This window comes from Belonocnema kinseyi, chromosome 7 (assembly GCF_010883055.1).
Source record: "Belonocnema kinseyi isolate 2016_QV_RU_SX_M_011 chromosome 7, B_treatae_v1, whole genome shotgun sequence".
NCBI classification, from domain to species: Eukaryota; Metazoa; Arthropoda; class Insecta; order Hymenoptera; family Cynipidae; genus Belonocnema; species Belonocnema kinseyi.
In genome coordinates this window covers 129274411-129296451 of record NC_046663.1, presented here as the reverse complement: position 1 = coordinate 129296451, position 22041 = coordinate 129274411, and positions in this window count along the sequence as shown.

Here is a 22041-nt window from a genome sequence, read left to right as displayed (position 1 = left end):
GTGTAACTAATACCGTTCCATGAGGAGAAAATTTGAAACCATGAAGCCATAAACAGGACTTAGTGTTATACAGGGACAGGAAAAACGCAGTACTATCGCAAATGTTCTCACTAAGAAAGAAGGAAGAAACTAATGCCAATTTAACTAACCCTTTTTTTAAATTTAATCAACCCCAAATTTCACAATCAGAAATATCAAGCTCAAATGGACGTTTTAACACTTCTGTACCCAAAAACCTGTTTAGTACTAACACTAACGCAGGGACACCTGCAGCATTAGACCCAAAGAATGCTACGAACGAAGATCCATCAAGAGATAACACAATGTCTCTACCAAAAAACCAACAAGTGTCTCTACGAGATGCTCTGGAAATCGTTCCATACTTTAATGGTACTCACGAAACACTACTTGTCATATTTATTGAAGCATGTAGAGAAGCTAAATTAAGCTCCCTTTAAATGCAGAAGCTAATTTAGTGAGGTTATTGATAAGCAAACTCACATGCGAAGCAAGAAAATGCATATACGGAAATACCTATGCAAATGTTGAAGATTTTTTTAATAAATTAAAAACTGTTTACTCCCCATCAAAAACCATACATCAACTTCAGGGTGAATTGGGAACCACTTATATGTGGGAAAATGAAAGCGTTTTATCCTATGCAATTCGCATACAAAAAATTGCCTCCCAAATATTAGATGCTCATAAGGCCAATAATGGGAATCAAATAGCGAACGAATTCGCAAATCAACTAGAAAAAAACACAATTGATGGTTTTGTCAGAGAGTTGAAACCGAAATTAGAAATAAGAATGGGAGAAGCCGATACGTTTGCAGAAATTTTTGACAGAGCAGTGCAATTCGAAGGCACGATTGGTGGCTAATAAAGAATTGCGAAAGGAAAATCGTTACCGTTCCCGTCCCGAACAGCTATAAAAATCTTTAAAAAATAATAAATTTTTCGTTAAACTTGCAAAATAAATTGTATGCGTGATAATTCAATCATTTTCAAAATTTTTTCAATGCCTGGTTATGCTGCATCAACCTGTCGTCAACGTATTCAAAACTTCAGAAATAACTATGGTAGAAATTTTCGACAAAACCAATGGAACAACCCAAGATATCTATGTCAAACAGGTATGAATAGACCCTACACAGGTGGCCAAGAAAAAACTTGTGGTATGCTGACGGACTGAGTCAATGACCCCAAATGAATAGAAACGACAACCAGTCACGCCTTACCCTAGGACAATACAATCAAGGACAAAACCCTAACAGGAACGGAATTTTAGGTTCAAACCAGAACTACTATCAGAATCAAAATTTTAACCGAAATTTTTATTTAAACCAGGATTTAGATCAAAATAGGAACTTTTATAGAAATATCAATCAAAATCAGAATTTCAATCATACTTCCGAACTTTAACCGCAACCAAAACTTTAGTCAGAATTTTTATTAAAATAGAAATTTCAACCAAAATTCAAGGCTTAACGCAAATCCGAAATTTAACTAAAATCCAAGTGCAAATTCAACCAATAATCAAAGTTGCAAGCAAAACTCTACATTTGACGGATTTCAAACAAACAACTAACTTCAAAAAAAATTCATTAGTAATATGCAATTATTGCAAGAATTCGGGACATTATTTAAAAGATTGTGAACTCAGCAGAAAGAACAACAAACGTTACCAACAACAGGGAAAACCCCAACCTCATCAACCTTCAGAAAACTAGAAGGACCTTTCCAGTATGGATGCCTAGAGATAGGCTCAAATGAAAAAACGTATGCAGCCCCATTACATTACGACAGTGTAGAACAAGTTCATTTAAGCACGAGTAATGCAATCCCTAATATAACTTTAACAGCAGAAGGATTAAATGGAAAAATTGAAATGATGATAGACACAGGGGCAGGTCCCAATTTGATTAAAGAAAACGTAATACTTCCACTCACAGAAATTAATGAATGGGTTTGTTTAAAATTAACTGGAATAAACGAACGCACAGTATATACCCTGGGACAGGTAAAAATCAATATATTCGGTAGCCCTAGTATATTTAATATAATCTCAGATGAAGTTCCTGTACATCATGATGGCGTTTTAGGATCAAAATTTTTTAGAAATAATAATGCAAAAATAAATTATGAAGAAAGACAGTTAGAAGTTAATGATAAAAAAGACACTTTTAATTATGAGGATACTATTAAACTGCCAGCAAGGTCCATATCTAGCTTCTATTTCAATATAAAGAATAAGGACAAGGAAACAGGATACATACCACAACTGTCATGTGAACCGTTAGTTTTCATTGGAAATGCAATAGTAACAAATGATCATGGCAAGGCATATTTAATAGTAGCAAATACACATGAACATGAAATAAAAATTCCTATTCCCAAGGTTGAATTGGAAGAATTCGCCGAAAAATTAATTAAACTAGATGAAGATGAACCACGTGAAAACCATTGAGATTTTTCAACTCAATTTTTTCCAGAAATATTGACCAACAAAACATATAAGGTGAATCATAATCAACCCAACAAAACTTCAGACCACAGCAGAGTAGATAAAATAAGGCAATTACTACGCCAAGATCATTTAAATCCAGAAGAAGAAAAACATGTAGAGAAACTCATTGCATTACACGCGGACATCCACCAGCACATAAAGATGAAATTACCAAACAATTTAATGAATTGCTTGAAAATAAAATAGTAAAACCTTCTCAATCCCCATATAATACACCAGTTTGTATAGTACCAAATAAAAACGGAGAAAAGATAATAGTTCTAGATTTTAGAAAACTTAACGAAAAAACTATCGGTGATTCTTACCCCTTGCCTAATATAATTGACATCTTAGATCAGTTAGCATGAGCACAATATTTTCAGCGTTTGATTTTACTTCAGGCTTTCGGCAAATTAGAATGAGTCCGGAAGACTCACATAAAACGGCATTTTCAACGTCTTTGGGCATTATGAATTTAACCGAATGCCCTTTGGATTGAAAAATGCACCTGCAACATTCCAGCGTTTAATAGATCTATTATTAACAGGATTACCAGGAACCGAATTATTTGTTTATCTAGATGATATTGTCCTATATGCAAATGAATATACCATATATTAACAATACAAGACAATTTTACTAAATAGTCTTTAGGTATCCTACTTTCAAATCATCAAGCTAGCACGGTAGCTGATACTTTTATTACAAAATTAACCTGTATTTACGGCTCACTAAAAGCAGTATTAACAAATCAAGGCACAGAATTTCTAAGCAACTTAATGAGAAAAATGTCCAATCGATTTAAAGTCAAGCAATTCAAGACTACAATATTTCATCCACAATCGAATGGATCACTTGAGAGGACACATCATGTTTAAAAAGAATATTTAAAACAGTTTATCAATAAAAACGAAGAATGGGATGAATGGATTGTGTTTGCTATGTTTCCATATAACTTAAGTGTACATAAAGGAACTAAATGTACTCCCTATGAACTAGTTTTTGGAAGTTAGCTCGTCTACCATCTAGTGACCCCCGTCCTGAATATGAAAAATTGTATACATACGATGATTATATGACTAAACTAATAACAACATTACACGAAATGCGAGAAGCAGCGAAGTGCAATTTACTTGCAGCAAAAGAAAAATACAAAAAATACTATGACAAAAAAAGTAATCCACAAGATTTCAAAGTAGGAGATAGCGTTTTTCTTCTAGAAGAAGAAGATTTTTAAAAAATTAGAAAATCAGTGTTCAGAACCTCATGAAGTATTAGAAATTTTGGGTAAAGGAAATATTAAAATAATGATAAAAAACAAACTCAAGGTCGTCCATATTAATAGACTTTGAATTTCACATATAACACATTCTAATAAAAATTGATATTAAATAAAACTTACACAGATTAAAAATTTAAGAATAGAATGAAATCACAACATGTTAACAACGAATTCTCTCATTTAACAGATTGTAAATGAAAATGGAAACAAAACACTGTTAGAAAATAGAAACCTTCTGCAACTTAATCGTCAGATATGTAAACATATACGCACTAGGGCCATATCTAACTTTCGATGAAATATTCGAACCAGATGACGTTAACCTCCCAACTTGGTATCAACCGTGAGAAAATGAAGAAAAAATAATCCCCTTTCAGAAAATCAACCATTTTCCATTCTTATCTTAACTTTTGAGTGCTTTATATTCTTTGAGAAATCTTTACCTTTCTGATATTAATGTGCATTTTCTTTCTAAGATCTAGTCACGGAGAAGCAAAATGAACAGAGGGAATGCCTTTTTTCTGCTATCTTTACTAACAACCCTTTTAAGTATTCTAGCTCTTCGCATTATACTTCTCCGATAATAATGCTTGACGTTCTTGACGATTCCCTGGTCCATTAGCTGCATTGAAATTGAATTGAAATTGAAATTAATTTTATAACATGTTTATTAAATTTATTTGACGATCTCTCTCTCTCTCTCTCTCAGTTTTCCTCAACTCCCTGTTTCGGCCAAATCTGAGCAATCCATTAACATTGTTTGATCAGATGATCGTCGAAGAAAAAACGAGGATTTGTTAAAGATAATTAGGTAAGTGGCGTAAATATAATAATTATCCAGGCTCCACACAAGATATTTGAAGGGCTTATTAAATATCCGGCCAATTAGGGAAATACATGAGCAGTACTTAGTTAATATCTGTCCAATTAAGGAAATACATGAACATAACTTAGTCAATATCCGGCCAATAAAGGCAAGACAAGAGCAGAAATGAGTCAATATCTGGCCAATTAAGGCAACACATTAGCAGAACTTAGTCTATATTAGGCCAATTTAGGCAAGGAATAAGCAGAACTTAGTCAATATCCGGAAGATGAGGGCAAGACATGTGCAGGACTTGGCGAATACCTGGCCAATCAAGGCAAGACACGAGCAGAACTAAGTCAATATCCTGCCATTTACGGCGAAACATGAGTAGGACTTATTCAATATCCGGCCAATAAAGGCAAGGTATATTCAGGGCTTATTAAATAACCAGCCAAATAAGGCAAGACAATAGCGGAACATAGTCAATGTCCGGACAATAAGGAAAGGCATGAGTGGGACTCTTTAAATATCCGGCCAATTGAAGCAATAAATGAGCAGAACTTAGTAAATGTCCGGCCAATGAAGGCAAGCCATAAGCAGAACTTAGGACGGATATTGATTGAGCTCTGCTCATATCCTGCCTTAATTATCCGGACATTTAATATGCTCTGCATATATCTAGCCTCTATTATCCGGATATTAAATAAGTCCGACTCACGTATTTTCTTAATTGGTAGTATATCAACCAAGTTCTTCTCATGTCTTGCCTAAATTCGCCAGATATTGAATGAGCCCTGCATATTTCTTGCCTCTATTGGCCGGATATTGACTAAGTTCTGGTCATGGCTTGCCTTCATTGGCCGGATATTTACTAAGTCCTGCTTATGTCTAGCCTTAATTGGCCGGATATTGCCTAAGCCCTGCTCATGTCTTGACCTAATTGCCCGGGTATTCACTAAGTCCTACTCATGTCTTGCCTTAATTTGCCGAATAGTGACTGTGTTCTGCTTATGTCTTCCCTTGATAGGCCGGATATTTACTGAGTACTGCCCTTGTCTTGCCTTAATTGGCCGGATATTGATTAAGTTCTGCTCATATCTTGCCTTAATTGGCCGGATATTGACTAAGTTCTGCTCATGGCTTGCCTTCATTGGCCGGACATTTACCAAGTTCTGCTCATTTATTGCCTCAATTGACCAATTAAGGTAAGACATGAGTAGAACTTAGTAAATAACCGGGCGATTAGGGCAAGATATGAGCAGATCTTAGTCAATATCCCGCCAGTTAAGGCAAGGCATGAGTAGGACTTATTACAGATCCGGCCAATTAAGACAAGACATGTGCAGGACTTAGTAAACGTCCGGCCTATTAAGGCAAGCCATAAGCAGAGCTCAGTAAATATTTGGCCAATTAAGGCACTATATGAGCAGGACTTAAAAACAATATTTGGCCAATGAAGGCTAGCCATAAGAAAACTTAGTCAATATCTGTCTAACTAAGGCAAGATATGAACAGAACTTAGTTAATATCCAGCCAATTGAGCAAAGACATGAGCAGTGCCTAGTAAATATCCGGCCACTTAAGGCAAGATATGAGCAGAGCTTAGTAAATATCCAGCCAATTAAGGCGAGACGTGAGCAGAAATTAGTCAATATCCAGCCAGTTAAGGCAAGGCATGAGCAGTACTTAGAACATATCCGGCCAATTATGGCAAGACAAGAGCAGAACTTAGTGAATATCCGGTCAATAGATGCAAGGCATATGCAGGGCTTATTAAATAGCCGGCGAATGGCATGCAACAAGGCATGCGTAGAACTTAGTCAATATCGTGCCAATTAAGGCAAGACATGAGTAGGACTTATTCAATATCCGGCCAACAAAGGCAAGATATATGCAGGGCTTATTAAATACCCAGCCAATTAAGGCAAGACATAAGGCAGAACTCAGTCAATATCCGGCCGCTAAAGGCAAGAAATGAGCAGGACTTAGTGAATATCTGGCCAATCAAGGCAGGACATGAGTAGGACTTAGTCAATATCCGGCCAATAAAGTCAAGATATGAGCAGGACTCATTAAATAACCGGACAATTAAAGCAAGACATGAGCGGGCCTTTGTGAATATCTGGCCACTTAAGGCAAGACATGAGCACCACTTAGTCAATATCCGGCCAATTAGGGCAAGACATGAGCAGAACTTAGTAAATAAACTGCCAGTTAAGGTAAGACATGAGTAGGACATAGTCAATATCCGGCCAATTAAGGCAATATATGAGGAGAACTTAGTCGATATCCAGCCAATTAGGTCAAGACATGAGCAGACCTTAGTCAATATCCCGCCAATTAAGACAAGAGATGAGTAGAACTTAGTCAATATCCGGCCAATTAAGGCAATATATGAGGAGAACTTAGTCGATATCCAGCCAATTAGGTCAAGACATGAGCAGAACTGAGCCAATATCCTGCCAATTAAGGCAAGACATGAGTAACACTTCGTACATATCCAGCCAATTAAGGTAAGACATGGGCAGGATTTCGTAAATATCCAGCATATTAAGGAAAGTTATGAGCAGGACGCAGTAAATATCCGACCAATTAAGGCGAGATATGTGCAGTAATTAATAAATATCCGGCCGATTAAGGCAAGACATTAGCAGGATTTAGTAAATATACGGCCAATAAAGGCAAGACGTGAGAAGGATTTAGTAAATATTCGGCCTCTTCAGGCAAAAAATAAGCAGGAATTAGTAAATATCCTGCCAATTAAGGTAAGACATGGGCAGGATTTCGTAAATATCCAGCATATTAAGGCAAGTTATGAGCAGAACGCATTAAATATCCGACCAATTAAGGCGAGATATGTGCAGTAATTAATAAATATCCGGCCGATTAAGGCAAGACATTAGCAGGATTTAGTAAATATACGGCCAATAAAGGCAAGACGTGAGAAGGATTTAGTAAATATTCGGCCTCTTCAGGCAAAAAATAAGCAGGAATTAGTAAATATCCTGCCAATGAAGGCAAGCCGTGAGCAGGACTTATTAAATATCCGGCCAATTGGGGGAAGAAATAAGTAGAACTTAGTAAATATTTGGCCAATTAAGGCAAAGCATGAGAAGGACTTAGTAAATATCCGGCCAAATAAGGCAAGACATTAGCAGGACTACTTACATATCCGCATAATGAAGGTAATAGATAAGCAGGACTAAGTAAATATCCGGCCAATGAAGGCAAGACATAAGCAGGAATTAGTACATTTCCGGCCAATTAAGACAAGACATGAGCAGGACTTAGCAATATCCAGCCACTTCAGGCAAAAAATCGGCGGAAATTAGTAAATATCTGGCCACTTAGGGAGAGCCATGAGCAAGAATTAGTAAATATCCAGCCAATTAAGGCAAGACAAGTGCAGGAATTAGTAAATACCCCGCCAATTTAGACAAGGAATGAGCAGGACTTATTAAATACCAAGCCAATTTATGCGAGTCATAAGCAGGACTTAGTAAGTTTCCGGCCAATTAAGGTAATACAGGAGCAGGACTTAGTAAATATCCGACCAATTAAGACAAGGTATGTGCATTACTTAATAAACATCCGGCCAATGCAGGCAAGACATGAACAGGACTTAGTAAATATCCAGCCAATTAAGGTAAGACATGGGCAGGATTTCGTAAATATCCAGCATATTAAGGCAAGTTATGAGCAGAACGCAGTAAATATCCGACCAATTAAGGCGAGATATGTGCAGTAATTAATAAATATCCGGCCAATTAAGGCAAGACATTAGCAGGATTTAGTAAATATACGGCCAATAAAGGCAAGACGTGAGAAGGATTTAGTAAATATTCGGCCTCTTCAGGCAAAAAATAGGCAGGAATTAGTAAATATCCTGCCAATGAAGGCAAGCCGAGTGCAGGACTTATTAAATATCCGGCCAATTAAGGCAAGACATAAGCAGGACTTGGTGAATATTCGGCCAATTAAGGCAAGAAATCAGCAGGATCATGTAAATATCCAGCCCATTAAGGCAAGGTATGAGATAGACGTAGTAAATATCTGGCCAATTAATGAGAGATATGTGCAGGACGTAATAAATATTCGTCGAATTAAGGCAAGACATTAGCAGGACTTAGTAAATATCCGACCAATTAAGGCAAGACATGAGCAGGAATAAGTACATATCCGGCCAATTAAAGCAAAACATAAGCAGGAATAAGTAAATATCCGGCTAATGAAGGCAAATCATGAGCAAGATTTAGTAAATATCCGACCAATTAAGGTAATACATGAGCAGGTCTTAGTAAATATACGGGAAATTAGGGCAGGAAATCAGCAGGAGTTAGAAAGTATCCGGCCCATTGGGGCAAGATATGGACAGGACGTAGTGAATATGTGGAAAATTAAGGTACGCTATGTGCATGACCTAGTAACTATCCATCCAATTAAGGCATGGCATGAGCAGGACTTAGTAAATATCCGGCCAATTAAGGCAAGAAATCATCAGGAGCAATTAAATATCCTGCCCATTAAGGCAAGGAATAAGAAGGACCTAGTAAATATCCGGCCAATTAAGGCAAGACATGTGCTGTACGTAATAAATATCCGGCCACTTAAGGCAAGACATGAGCAGGACTTTGTGAATATCCCACTAATGAAGGAAAGACATGAGCAGGACGCAGTACATATCCGGTCAATTCAGGCAAGACATGAGCAGTACTTAGTAAATATCCGCCCAATTAAGCCAAGACATAAGCAAGACATAGTACATATCCGGACAAATAAGGCAAGACATGAGCAGGACTTAGTAAATATCCGTCAAATGAAGGAAAGATATGAGCAGGACTTAGTAAATATCTGGCCAAATAAGGCAAGATGAGAGCATGTTTCAGTAAATATCCGTCCAATTCAGGCAAGACATCAGCAGGAGTAAGTAAAAATCCCGCCAATTAAGGCAAGCTATGTGCAGCACTTAGTAAGTACCCAGCAAATTTAGGCTAGGCATAAGCAGGACTTAGTAATCATCTGGCCAATTAAGGAAGACATGAGCAGGCCTTAGTAAATGTCCGGACAATTAAGGCAAGAAATCAGCAGGAGTAAGTAAATATCCGGCTCATTAAGGCAAGGCATGCGAAGTACGTAGTAAATATCCGGCCAAATAATGCAAGATATGTGCAAGACGTAATAAATATCCGGCCAATTAAGGCAAGATATGAGCAGTACTAAGTACATATCCGGCCATTTAAGACAGGACATGATCAGGACTTAGTACATGTACGGTTAATTAAGGCAAGATATGTGCAGGATTTCGTAATTATCCAGACAATTAAGGAAGGATGTGTGCAGGACTTATCAAATATCCAGCCAATTAAAGTGATACATAAGCAGGACTTAGTAAATATACGGCTAATTAAAGCAAGACATTAGCAGGACTTAGTGAATATCCGGCTTATTAAGGCAAGGCATGAGCAGGGCTTGGTACACATCCGGCCAATTAAGGCAAGACATGAGCAGGAATTATTAAATACCCGGCCTATTTAGGCTAGAAATTATCAGGACTTAGTCAATATCCGGTTAATTAAGGAAATACATGTAAAGGACTTAGTAAATATCTGGCCAATTAAGTCAAGACGTGAGTAGGACTAAGTAAATATCAGGCCAATTAAGGCAAGACATGAGCAGGACGTTGTGTATTTCCGGCCAATTGATGTAATACATAAGCAGGACTTAATAAATACCCGGCCAATTAAGGCAAGAAATTAGCAGGAGTTAGTGAATATCCGCCTAATTAAGGCAAGACATGAGCATGTCGTAATGAATATCCCACCAATGAAGGCAAGATGTGTGCAGGACCTAGTAAATATACAGCCAATTAAGGCAAGACATTAGCATGACTTAGTAAATATCAGGCTAATTCAGGCAAGACATGAGCAGGACTTAGTGAATATCCGGCCAAGTAAGGCAAGACATGAGCAGGATTCGCTTCATATTCGGCCATTTAGGGCAAGAATTCAGCAGGAGTAAGTAAATATCCGGCCAATTAAGGCAAGATACGAGCTGGACTTAATAAATATCCGGTAAATTAATATAATACATGAGCAGGACTTTGCAGATATCCGGCCAATTAAGGCAAAACATAAGCAGAACTTAATGAATATCCGGTCAATTAATGTAAGACATGGGTATGACTTAGTAAATATCCGGCCAAATAATGCAAGATATGTGAAGGACTTAGTAAATATTCGGCCAATTAAGGCAAGATATGAGCAGGACTTAGCACATATCCAGCGAATTAAGGTAATACATGAGCAGGACTTAGTGTATATCCGGCCAATTAAGGAAACAAATCAGCAGGAGTTAAGAAATATCCGGCCAATCAAGGAAAGACATGAGCAGGACGCAGTAAATATCTGGTAAATCAAGGCAAGATATGTGCAGGACTAAACAAATATCCGGCCAATTAGGGCAAGACATTAGCATGACTTGATAAATATTAGGCCAATTAAGGCAAGATATGAGCAGCACTTATCAAATATCCGGCAAAATATGGCAAGACATAAGCAGGACTTATTAAATATCCGGCCATTTAAGATAAGAAATCAGCAGGACTTAGTAAATATGCGGGTAATTAAGGCAGGACATAGTAAATATTCTGCTAATGAAAGCAAGACATGAGCAGGATTTCGTAAATATCCGGACAAATATGGCAAGACGTTAGCAGGGCTTATTAAATATCCACCCATTTAAGGCAAGAGACCAGAAAGAGTTAGTAATCATTCGGCCAATTAAGGTAAGACATGAGCAGGACTTAGTAAATATTCGGCCTATTAGGGCAAGATAGGTTCAATACTTAGTAAATATCCGGCCAAATAAGGCAAGAAATCAGCAGTATTAATTAAATATTCGACCAATTAAGGCAAACCATGTACAGGACTTAGTAAATATCCGGCCTATTAGGACAAGATATGTTCGGTACTTAGTAAATATCTGGCCAATTAAGGAAAGACATGAGCAGGACTTAATAAATATCCGGCCTATTAGGCAAGACATTAGCAGGACTTGTCAAATATCCAGCCAATTGTGGCAAGCCATGTGCAGGATTTAGTACATATCCGGCCAGTTAAGGTAATACATAAGCAGGATTTAGTAAATATCCGGCTAATTCAGGCAAGACATAAGAAGAAATTAGTAAATATCCGGCCATTTAAGGCAAGACATGAGCAGGACTTAGTACATATCCGGCCAATTAAGGAAAGACATGAGAAGGACTTAGCAAATATTCGGCCAATTAAGGCAAGACTTAAGGAGGACTGAAAATTTCCGGCTAATTGAGGAAAGATATGTGCGGTAGTTAGCAAATATACGGCCAGGGAAGACAATACATGAGCAGGATTTCGTCAATTTCCGGACAAATAGGGCAAGACGTGAGCAGGACTTATTAAATATCCGGCCTTTTAAGGCGAGAAATCAGAAGGAATTAGTAAATACCCGGCCAATTAAGGCAAGACATGAGCAGGAATTAGTAAATATCCGGAAGATTTAGGCAAGAATTCAGCAGCACTTAATAAATATCCGGCCCATCAAGGCAAGGCATGAGCAGGACTTAATATATATTCGGCCAATTAAGGCAAGATATGAGCAGAACTTAGTGCATATCCGGCAAATTAAGGCAAGACATGGGTATGACTTAGTACATTTCCGAACAATTAGGGTAAGACATGGGTATGACTTAGTAAATATCCAGCCAATTATGGCAAGATATGATCAGGACTTAGTGAATATGCGGCCAATTGAGGCAAAACATGAGCAGGACTTAGTATATATCCGGCCAATTAAGGCAAGACGTGGGTAAGGCTAAGTAGATATCCGGATAATTAAGGGTAGGGAGCAGCAGGCCTTAGTAAATATTTGGCCAATTAGGGCAAGGCATAAGCAGGACTTTGTAAATTTCCTGCCAATTAAGGAAAGATATGTGCAAGACTTAGTAAATCTCCAGCCAATTAAGTCAAGACATGAGCAGGACTTAGTAAATATCCGGCAAATTAAGGCAAGATATAAGCAGGACTTAGTACATATCCGGCCAATTAAGGAAAGATATGAGCAGGACTTACATAAAATCCAGTTAATTGAGGCAGGTTATGTCCAGGACTTAGTAAATATCCGGCCAATTAAGGCAATACATGAGCAGGACTTAGTAAATATCCAGCCAATTGAAGCACACATGAACAGGACTTAGTGAATATGCGGCCAATTAAGGCAGGACATGAGCAGGACTTAGTAAATATCCGGCAAATTGAGGCGAGACGTGAGTAGGACTTAGTAAATATCCGGCAAATGAATGCAAGACATAAGCTGGATTTTGTAAATATCCAGCCCATTGAGTCAAGACATGGGCAGGACGTAGTGAATATGCAGCTAATTAAGGCACGATATGTGCAGGACCTAGTAAATATCCGGCCAAATAAGGCAAGGCGTGAGTACGACTTTGCAAATGTCCGTCCAATTAAAGCAAGATATGAGCAGGAATTACTAAATATCTGGATGATTTAGGCAAGAACTTAGCAGCACTTAATAAATATCCTGTCCATTTAGGCAAGTCATGAGCAGGACTTATTAAATATCCTGCCAATTAACGCAATATATGTGCAGGACTTATTAAATATCCAGCCAATTAAGAAAAGACATGTGCAGGACTTAGTCAATATCCGGCCAATTAAGGAAATATATGAGCAGGACTTACTTAAAATCCAGTTAATTGAGGCAGGTTATGTCCAGGACTTAGTAAATATCCGGCCAATTAAAGCAATACATGAGCAGGACTTTGTAAATATCCAGCCAATTGAAGCACACATGAGCTGGACGCAGTAAATATCCGGCCAATGGAGGCAAGACGTGAGTTGCATTTTGTACTAGTATATCTAAATTTTCAACAAAAATGGACAATTATATTTGCAACCAAAAAGATGAATTTTGAAATCAAATTATGAATCTTTGACTTGAATATTTTAATTATAGGTATATACCAAAAATATGAATTTTCAACTATAAAGAACAATTTGCTACAAAGAAAGGGTTTTTCCTTTACAGAGTAAATACATTTTTAAACAAATAGTTGAATTTCTGAATTAAAAATATTTATTTGGAACCAAATACTTGAATTTTCATTTTAAAAAAATACAATTTCGTCCAAAAATATAAGTTAAATTTTCTGGTAAAATTGCAAATATTACCAAACAACAAAAAACTGTTGCAGTTGCTGAATAGGGGCGTCACCTATTTTTTAGCCGGAAAAATATATTTTTTCTTGTCGACAAAAAAATAATTTTCAGCCAAAAAAAAAAATTTCAATAAAGTATTTAAATTTACGGTAAAAAAATTCCTTTTCTTACAATGAAAAAACAAGTTTTCAAACAAATAGCTCATTTTTCGACCATAGAAATAAATTTTTATGAAAATGATAAAACTTCTATGACAAAAATTATTTTTATATGTTTTATATTTTAATTTCAAGAATGAGATTAGCTGACAAAAATTATTTTCTTCAAATAGCGTCGATTTTTTACCAAAATGTCGTTTGTTTGAAATACGTTAATATTCAATTTACACAAAGACGCAAATGCATATCCTTATTGTTAAATTTTTAATGAGGAAAAGTGAATTTCAACCCAAAGTGATACGATTCAATTGACAATAGAAAAAATTAATTTTCAAACAAACTGATGAATATTTTCAAGTAAAATTTTGAATATTGAACTGGTATAGTTGAATTTTGCTCTCCAAAAGAAGAGAATTTTCAACAAATAATATTAATTCTCTACAAAAAGGCGATTTTTCCAGAAATCACAACAATTAAAAAAAGACTGTTTCATTTTTTGGTAAAGAATATCAATTTTCAACCAAATAGATTAATTTTCATCCAAAAATAAAAGAGTTGAATTTTCCATTGAAAATCTAGTTCTTAACAAACAAAAAAAATGGTGTTTTAAAAATTAGTTAAATTTTTTTTTGAAAAATTGATTTTTAACAATGTAGTTATATTTTTAAAAAGAGATCAATTTTTAATTCAAATGATGAATCTCGCAACAAAAAAAAAATAAATTTTTAACAAAAGTGTTTCGCTTTTAGCTAAATCACAGTTTAAATTATTTAAAAATTTAATAACTTTCAGTTGAAAAAATTAATTTTCTACAAATCAAACGAATTTTCAACAAAAGAGTTAACTTTTCGACTTAAGTGATGAATTTCCTACTACAAATGACGAATCCTTAACTGCAATAGTTGATTTTTAAGCAAAAAATATGAGTTTTTAACTAAAACAGTGAATTTTAACTGAAACAGTTGCATTATCAATCAGAACAAATTAATTATTATTAAAAAAGATAACTTGCTCACCAAAACTTAAATAATTAAATCTTTAGTTTGAAAAATCAGAGCACCTTCAAATTGTGACGAATGCACATGCCAAACATTCGCTGATTCAAGTGAAATTATATTTCTTCACGAAAAATCCTTGTCCTAAAATAAAAACGATAAGTCTCTTCTGAAATTCCCTGTCACAAGTCAGGTTAGACGAGCAGTAAGCGAATAAAATAAGACACCACTTATCACGAACAGCGTTCGGTTTCACTCGTGTCACTTCGATGACCTTCGCCAATCGTCGTGTATTAATGTTGCCAAAAAGAACTCGTCCAGTTGAAAAGAGATAAGTGATCAGAGAAAGAGAGAGAGAGAGAGATCAATCATCGCTGAACTGAATACTGATGCTCCCGTTGAAGGCTAATTTGGCTTTATTATTTCGTTTCTTAGCAGTGTCGGATAGTATACTCGGAGCCCCGGGTCGCAAGGCTAAAAATAAATTTTTGGGTCCCCTCAGAAACAGATCACAGAACGGTCCCCTTAACCATATTGTAGCCTATATTTGAAAAATGTATATAATATGATGAAAGCTTCCTAGAGGCAGGCACTTGAAAAAAATGCAAAAACCCGGGAATTTCTGTGAAAAGAAACTGTAAAAATAATCAGAGCTGCCACGCAGTCACTGCCTAGTAACTTTTTGTCTCAAATCACTTCTTTAGTCACTTTTTAACATAAAAGATCACAGTAGACCCTTTTCTTTCAATAAACATTTCAATTCAAGTCTATACCTCTTTCTAAATTATCTTGAATTCTTTAAAAATGTTTCTAGGTATTTTTAAAGATTCGGAGAAATTTTCAATAGATTTCTATAATTTGAAGGGATTTAAAGGATTGGATGCTATATTTAAAACACCTAAGGCAGTTTCAAGAGCCTTTAATTGAACATATTTTCAGGAATTTTAATACATTTTTCAACTAATTATCTAATTGATCCTGAGGGTCGATCGATAGAGTGTTCCAATAATTATTTCAAATCCCACGGTATTTTAAAAATATTTGAAAAGTTTTAAACGATTCTGAAGGATTTTAAATGTTTTATATTATTTTTAAATTTTGCACGGAAATTTTGAATTGATTTCTGTAATTTAATGAAATTTCAAACTATTTAAAATATTCAAGAAATTTCAAAAGATATCGAAGGATTTAACTACTTAAAGAAATTTTAAACACTTCCCATAATTTTTTATTTAATTCAAAAGCTTGAACGGCTTTCAAAGCTTTGGAAGTATTTTAGAATATTTAAAAAAATATATCAGGCATTTTCAAGACACCAACATTCTTGAAGAAACTTGGTTTGTTTCTTAAAAAATTATTTAAAAATCAAACACATATATTATGCTAAGCAGATTTTTTCAAAACCTCATTTGCCAATACAATGATTTTTGTTACTGTCTAATAAAGTTTCAGATAAAATATAGTAGAAATTTTAAAGTATATGAACAGGTTTTTTAACCTTATAACATTGGCGTTTCTTGACATTATCATTTCATGAAAATAAAATTTTTTTTTAGAATATTTAGCAAAGATCAAATCTGTCAGACTGTGATATTGCAATCTTAAATTGTGATTTCTTCGCGAGAGGATAAATTTTGGGATGAAACATTTTTTATTGATTTTTATAGGATTGGAACATTTAAATTAATTTAACGAAAATCCCGTGGAAACATTTTTTATACAAATTTCGATCGAAATGACTCAAAATACAGGAAAAAATCGCAAAAATTAATTATAAATTTTAAAAGTCCTAAAAAAGTTTGTTTTAATAATTTGTTTGCAGGACTTGACAATTAAGTGTAATTTTATGAAAATATCTTCAAAAAATATATTATTCAAATTTTGATTTAAACGACTCAAAGGACAGGAAAAAATGTCGAAAAGGAATTATAACTTTTGAAAGTCCTAAATAATTTCATTTTTACCATTTTTGTATAGGACTTGAATATTTAATTAGATTTTACAAAAATATCGTGGAAAATAGAAAATCGAAATTTCGATCCAAGTGATTTAATATCCATGATTAAATCTCAAAAAAGGAATTATAATTTTCAAAAAGTCCTCAATAATTTTATCTAAACAATTTTTTATTGTACTTGACAATTTAGTTGAATTTCACGAAAATACGGTGAAAAAACAGAAAAATCAAATTTCGATATGAACGATTGAAAATACAGGGAAAAAATATCTAAAAAGGAATTATAATTTTTCAAAAGTCGTGAAAAAATGTATTTCTTCTAGTTTTTCGTTGATCTTGACAATTAAATTTAATTTTACGAAAACACACTGGACAAATAGAAATTTTAATTTTCAATCCAAACATTTCAAAATACGAGGAAAAATCTAAAAAAGCAATTGTAACTTTTGAAAAGTCCTAAATAATAATTTTATTTTAGCCATTTTTTTTGGACTTGACAATTTAGTTTAATTTCACGAAAATACTGTTGAAAATTTGAACTTTTAAATTTTGATCCAAATGATTGAAAATACAAGAAAAAATCTCAAAAAGCAATTAGAACTTTTGAAAAGTCCTAAATAATAATTTTATTTTAACCATTTTTTTGGACTCGATAATTTAGTTTACTTTCACGAAAATACTGTTGAAAACTTAAACATTTAAATTTTTATCCAAATGATTGAAAATACAGGAAAAAATCTCAAAAAGGAATTATAACATTTAAAAGGCCTAACAAATTTTATTTAAAATTTTGTTGATTGGACTTGACAAATTAGTTTAATTTTACGAAAATTCCGTGGAAAAATTAAAAATTGGATCCAATCGACTCAAAATACAGGAAAAAATGTCGAAAAATAATTATAAGTTTGAAAAAGTCTTAAATAGTTTTATTTCAAACATTTTTTTTATAGATCTTGAACATTTAGTTAGATTTTATCCATTTTCTAGTAGTGCTTGTAATTTTAGTTTGATTTTACGCAAATACTGTGGAAAATTTTAAAATTAAAATTCTGTTTCAAACGATTCAACATAGAGGAAAAATTTTTAAAAAAGGGTTTATAATTTTTGAAAAGTCATAACAAAAGTTATTTTTTCCATTTTTGGTATGGCTTGACAATGTAGTTTAATTTTACAAAAATACAGTGGAAAAATAGAAATTTCAAATTTCGAGCGAAAATATTAGAAATTCAGGGAAGAATCACAAAAATGAATGATTAATTTTGAAAAGTCCAAAAAATCTTATGTCATCCATTTTTTTGTATGGCTTGTAATTTTAGTATAATTTTACGAAAATACAGTGGAAAAATGGAAAATTCACGTTTCGATCCAAACGATTCAAAATACTTGAAAAATCCCTAAAAAGTAATTCTAAATTTTAAAAAGTCCTACAAAAATTTATTTTTTCCTTTTTCTGTTAGGGCTTAGCAATGTAGTTTAATTTTACAAAAATACAGTGGCAAAATAGAAAATTCGAATTTCGATCCAAACGATTTAATATATTAGGGAAAATCTAAAAAAGGAATTATAACTTTTGAAAAGTCCTAACAAATTTTATTTTAACCGTTTTTTATAAGACTTGACAATTTATTTTAATTTTACGAAAACACAGTGGAAAAATAAAAATTTCAATTCAAATGTTCCAAATTCGTGAAAAAAACTCAAAAAGGAATTCTAACTTTTGAAAAGTCCTGAATAATAATGTTATTTTAACCGTTGTTTGGGGGACTTGACAATTTAGTTTAATTTTAAGAAAATACCGTGGAAATTTTGAAATTTTGATCCACACGATTCAAAATACAGGAAAAAATAATAAATTATGAAAAGTCCTACAAGATTGGAATGTATCCATTTTTTGGAACGGTTTGTGATTATAGTTTTATTCATCGAAAATGCTGTGAAAAAATAGAAAGTCAAAATTCAAGCAAAATGAATCCAAATGCAGGAAAAAATCTCAAAAAGGAATGATAACTTTTGAAAAGTCCAAAACGTGTTATTTTATCCATTTTTGGTAGGGCTTGCAATTTTAGTTTAATTTGGCGAAAATACAGTGGAAAATTTGAAAATTTTGATTTTAACGATTTAAAATGCAGGAAAAAATCTCAAAAAAGGGATTGTAATTTTAGAAATGTCCTAAAAAATGTATATTTTCCATTTTTTGGTAGGGCTTGAGAATGCTAGGTAGTTTAATAAAACTTAAAATCGTCTTTGTTTTACATTGCGTTAAACTAGTCCCGAAACTATAGAGAACAGTTCTGTAAAATCATAACCGATTTTTTGTCACCAAAAATTATTTTTCTGTATTATTATATTATTACTATTATACTCTAATATTTGTTCATATGTTTAAGAACACAATTATTTACTATTGCACAATCACTACTATATTTATAATCGCAGGCTATGAAACTTTTTATTCACCGCGGAGTTTCGAACCCTATAAGTTTCGCATTCCTAACGCCTAAAGCCTCTCGGCTAACTTAGCTTGACGTATGCAAAAAAAAATCTGAAATATAACCTACAGCTGTGCAAGGCCATCTGCAAACTTTTGTGTCCCATTCTGTAAAAAATATTGCTACGCTTATAATAATATATGTACTAAGATTTTAGATCTTAGAAATATTACAAATTATTATTGTATATTTTATGTGCTTAATCAAGATTTAAACTTAATCCGAAAATATTTCAAAAGCTTTAACAGACTTTAAAGAATTCAAGAACATTCTTCATGTTTTAGAATTACCTTAAAATCTTAAAACTCATTTAAATTCTACCGAAATTCCTTAAAAATTATTAAAAGTTACTTAAAATCCCTTAAATTCATTAAAAATATCTTGAACTCTTTTAAATAATTCGAAGACTTTGGAATTCGATTATAAACTTAAAAAAATTTTAATCAAATAAATCCCGTTAAATCCCTTGAAACTTCTGAAAATCTATTCAAATGCATCAAAATATTTTTTAATTACGTAAGGATCGTTAAACTCTTTTGAATTTTTGAAAAATTATTTAAAATTTTAAACTATATTAAATCGATTGAAATACCAGAAAATCCCTAAAAAAAACTGAAAATCTTTTGAACTCATAAAAAGTATTTTAAAGTTTTTAAAATCTCTTGAAAATTCTTGTGCTTTTTGGAATTCTTCTAAAATTCTTTAAAATTACTTGAAATCTTTTGAAATTCATTCATGAACTTTAATCTTTTTTAATTCAAAAGAATTGCTAAATCCCGTGAAATTACTTTGAAATTCATTAAAATCCTTTCAAACACTTGAACATATTTTGTAATTACATAATAATATATAAACTCTTTTGAAATTCCTTAACATTTTTAAAAATTATTTTGAATAATTTGGAGTCTTTAGAAAATTGTAGAGCGCAAAGGAAAATTAAGGAATACATCAGAATATTTGTGAATATTTATGGATATTTCGGAATATTTTGAAATATCAAAAATATCTGAGATTAGGAAGAAAATCCAGGATACCAAGAATATTGAAAAATACGTGTACGGGAATATTTAGTGAATGTATCAGGAATATTGGAGTGATCGGCCCCTCGGTATATAGAAATAAATTCGTTTAAATATATGACATTTTGAAGAAACAATTTATTATTTTAAGTAAATATTACATGCAAATCTTTGGTATATATTTATAACCATCGGTGATCTTATTAAGAGTGATTACAAATCAACTGTAATCAACATCGGTTTTTTGGAGAATAACGTACGAAAAACAATCATCGCTGACCGAATCCATTTGGAATCAGCATGGATCCACACTTGAAATCGCATAATTTCTCGAGAGGGAAATATGTTGTTTTTGAAAAGAAATTATACTTTTCTTCATGTTCTTAAAATCTGAAGAAAATTGGTTGAATTTGGGAAAGTTTAATTAGCAATTTAAAAATTATTAGTTTTCATGTGATTGGAATTAAACACAAATAATTGAAATTTTAAAGGGCTTGATTAAAAAAAAAGTTTTACTATCACAATTTTTGGCGAACATAAATTTTGTCAGTTAAAAATAAAATTCGAATTCTTTAAGTTTCAAGGTTCTAGAGTAGATTTTTTTCATTTTTAATAATTCCCATTTAAAATTATTATTTATTTTGAAAGATTATTTAGTATTATTAAATACATTCTTTGATTTTATAACAATTAGCCTGATTAGCTTAAAGGTCAAATTATAATTTTGTTCTGTAATAACAATTTTAAATTCTAGAATTTCAGAAGCTTTAACTTTGAATGATTCAATTTAGTTTTCAATATAAAATGGTTAAATCTTTATCGCTTTGAATTTATAATTGTTCTAATTCAAATTTTTTCAATTTTTAATTATTTAATTTCGAGCGCTTTTAAGTATAAATAATTTCCAATGATCTAATCTTAAAATATTCATTTTTTGAGGTTTTGACATTGTACTATTTTCTAAATTTTAAATCTGAAATCATTCAATTTCGTGATTCTTCAATTCAAAAGAAAATTATGTGAAAGGAAAATCTATTTCTTCAGAATCTGTGGTAACTAACTTGAGAGTTATTTTTTGAGGTACAGAAAAAACTCAAAACAAAAGTTTGGTATGTTTCTTACCTTTTTCTTTTGACGTTTCTTCTTGTGTGTTTGATACCTTTTTTTGAGTGGAGGAGGGGGGGAGGTTGGATCTGGGTTCTTTATAACTATCTTTAAAATCTTAGCCCTGGTTTGCACTTTTCCTTTTGCTTGCAGCCACCAGATTAGGGCAAACTTCTTTCCTCTTGAACCCATTACGATGGTATCACTTTAATATTTATTATTTAAAACCAAATTAATTGTTGCTTTCACGAAATGTTATGATGGAATTTTGGAGAAAACAACAAAGTATCTGTCACGAGGGCGCAGGCGTCGAAACAACGACGCCACGTATTTTGTGCGTTAAAATTTAAGAGAGTTAAGAGAAGATTTAAAAATTCTAAGTAGAATATGCAGCTCTAAAGGAGACATAAATACGAGGGTGGATTGATAAGTTTCCGGCCTGACCAAGAAAAACAACGTTTTTAAGAATTTTTTTTTTATTTCTCAACATAATCTCCTCCAAGGCTGA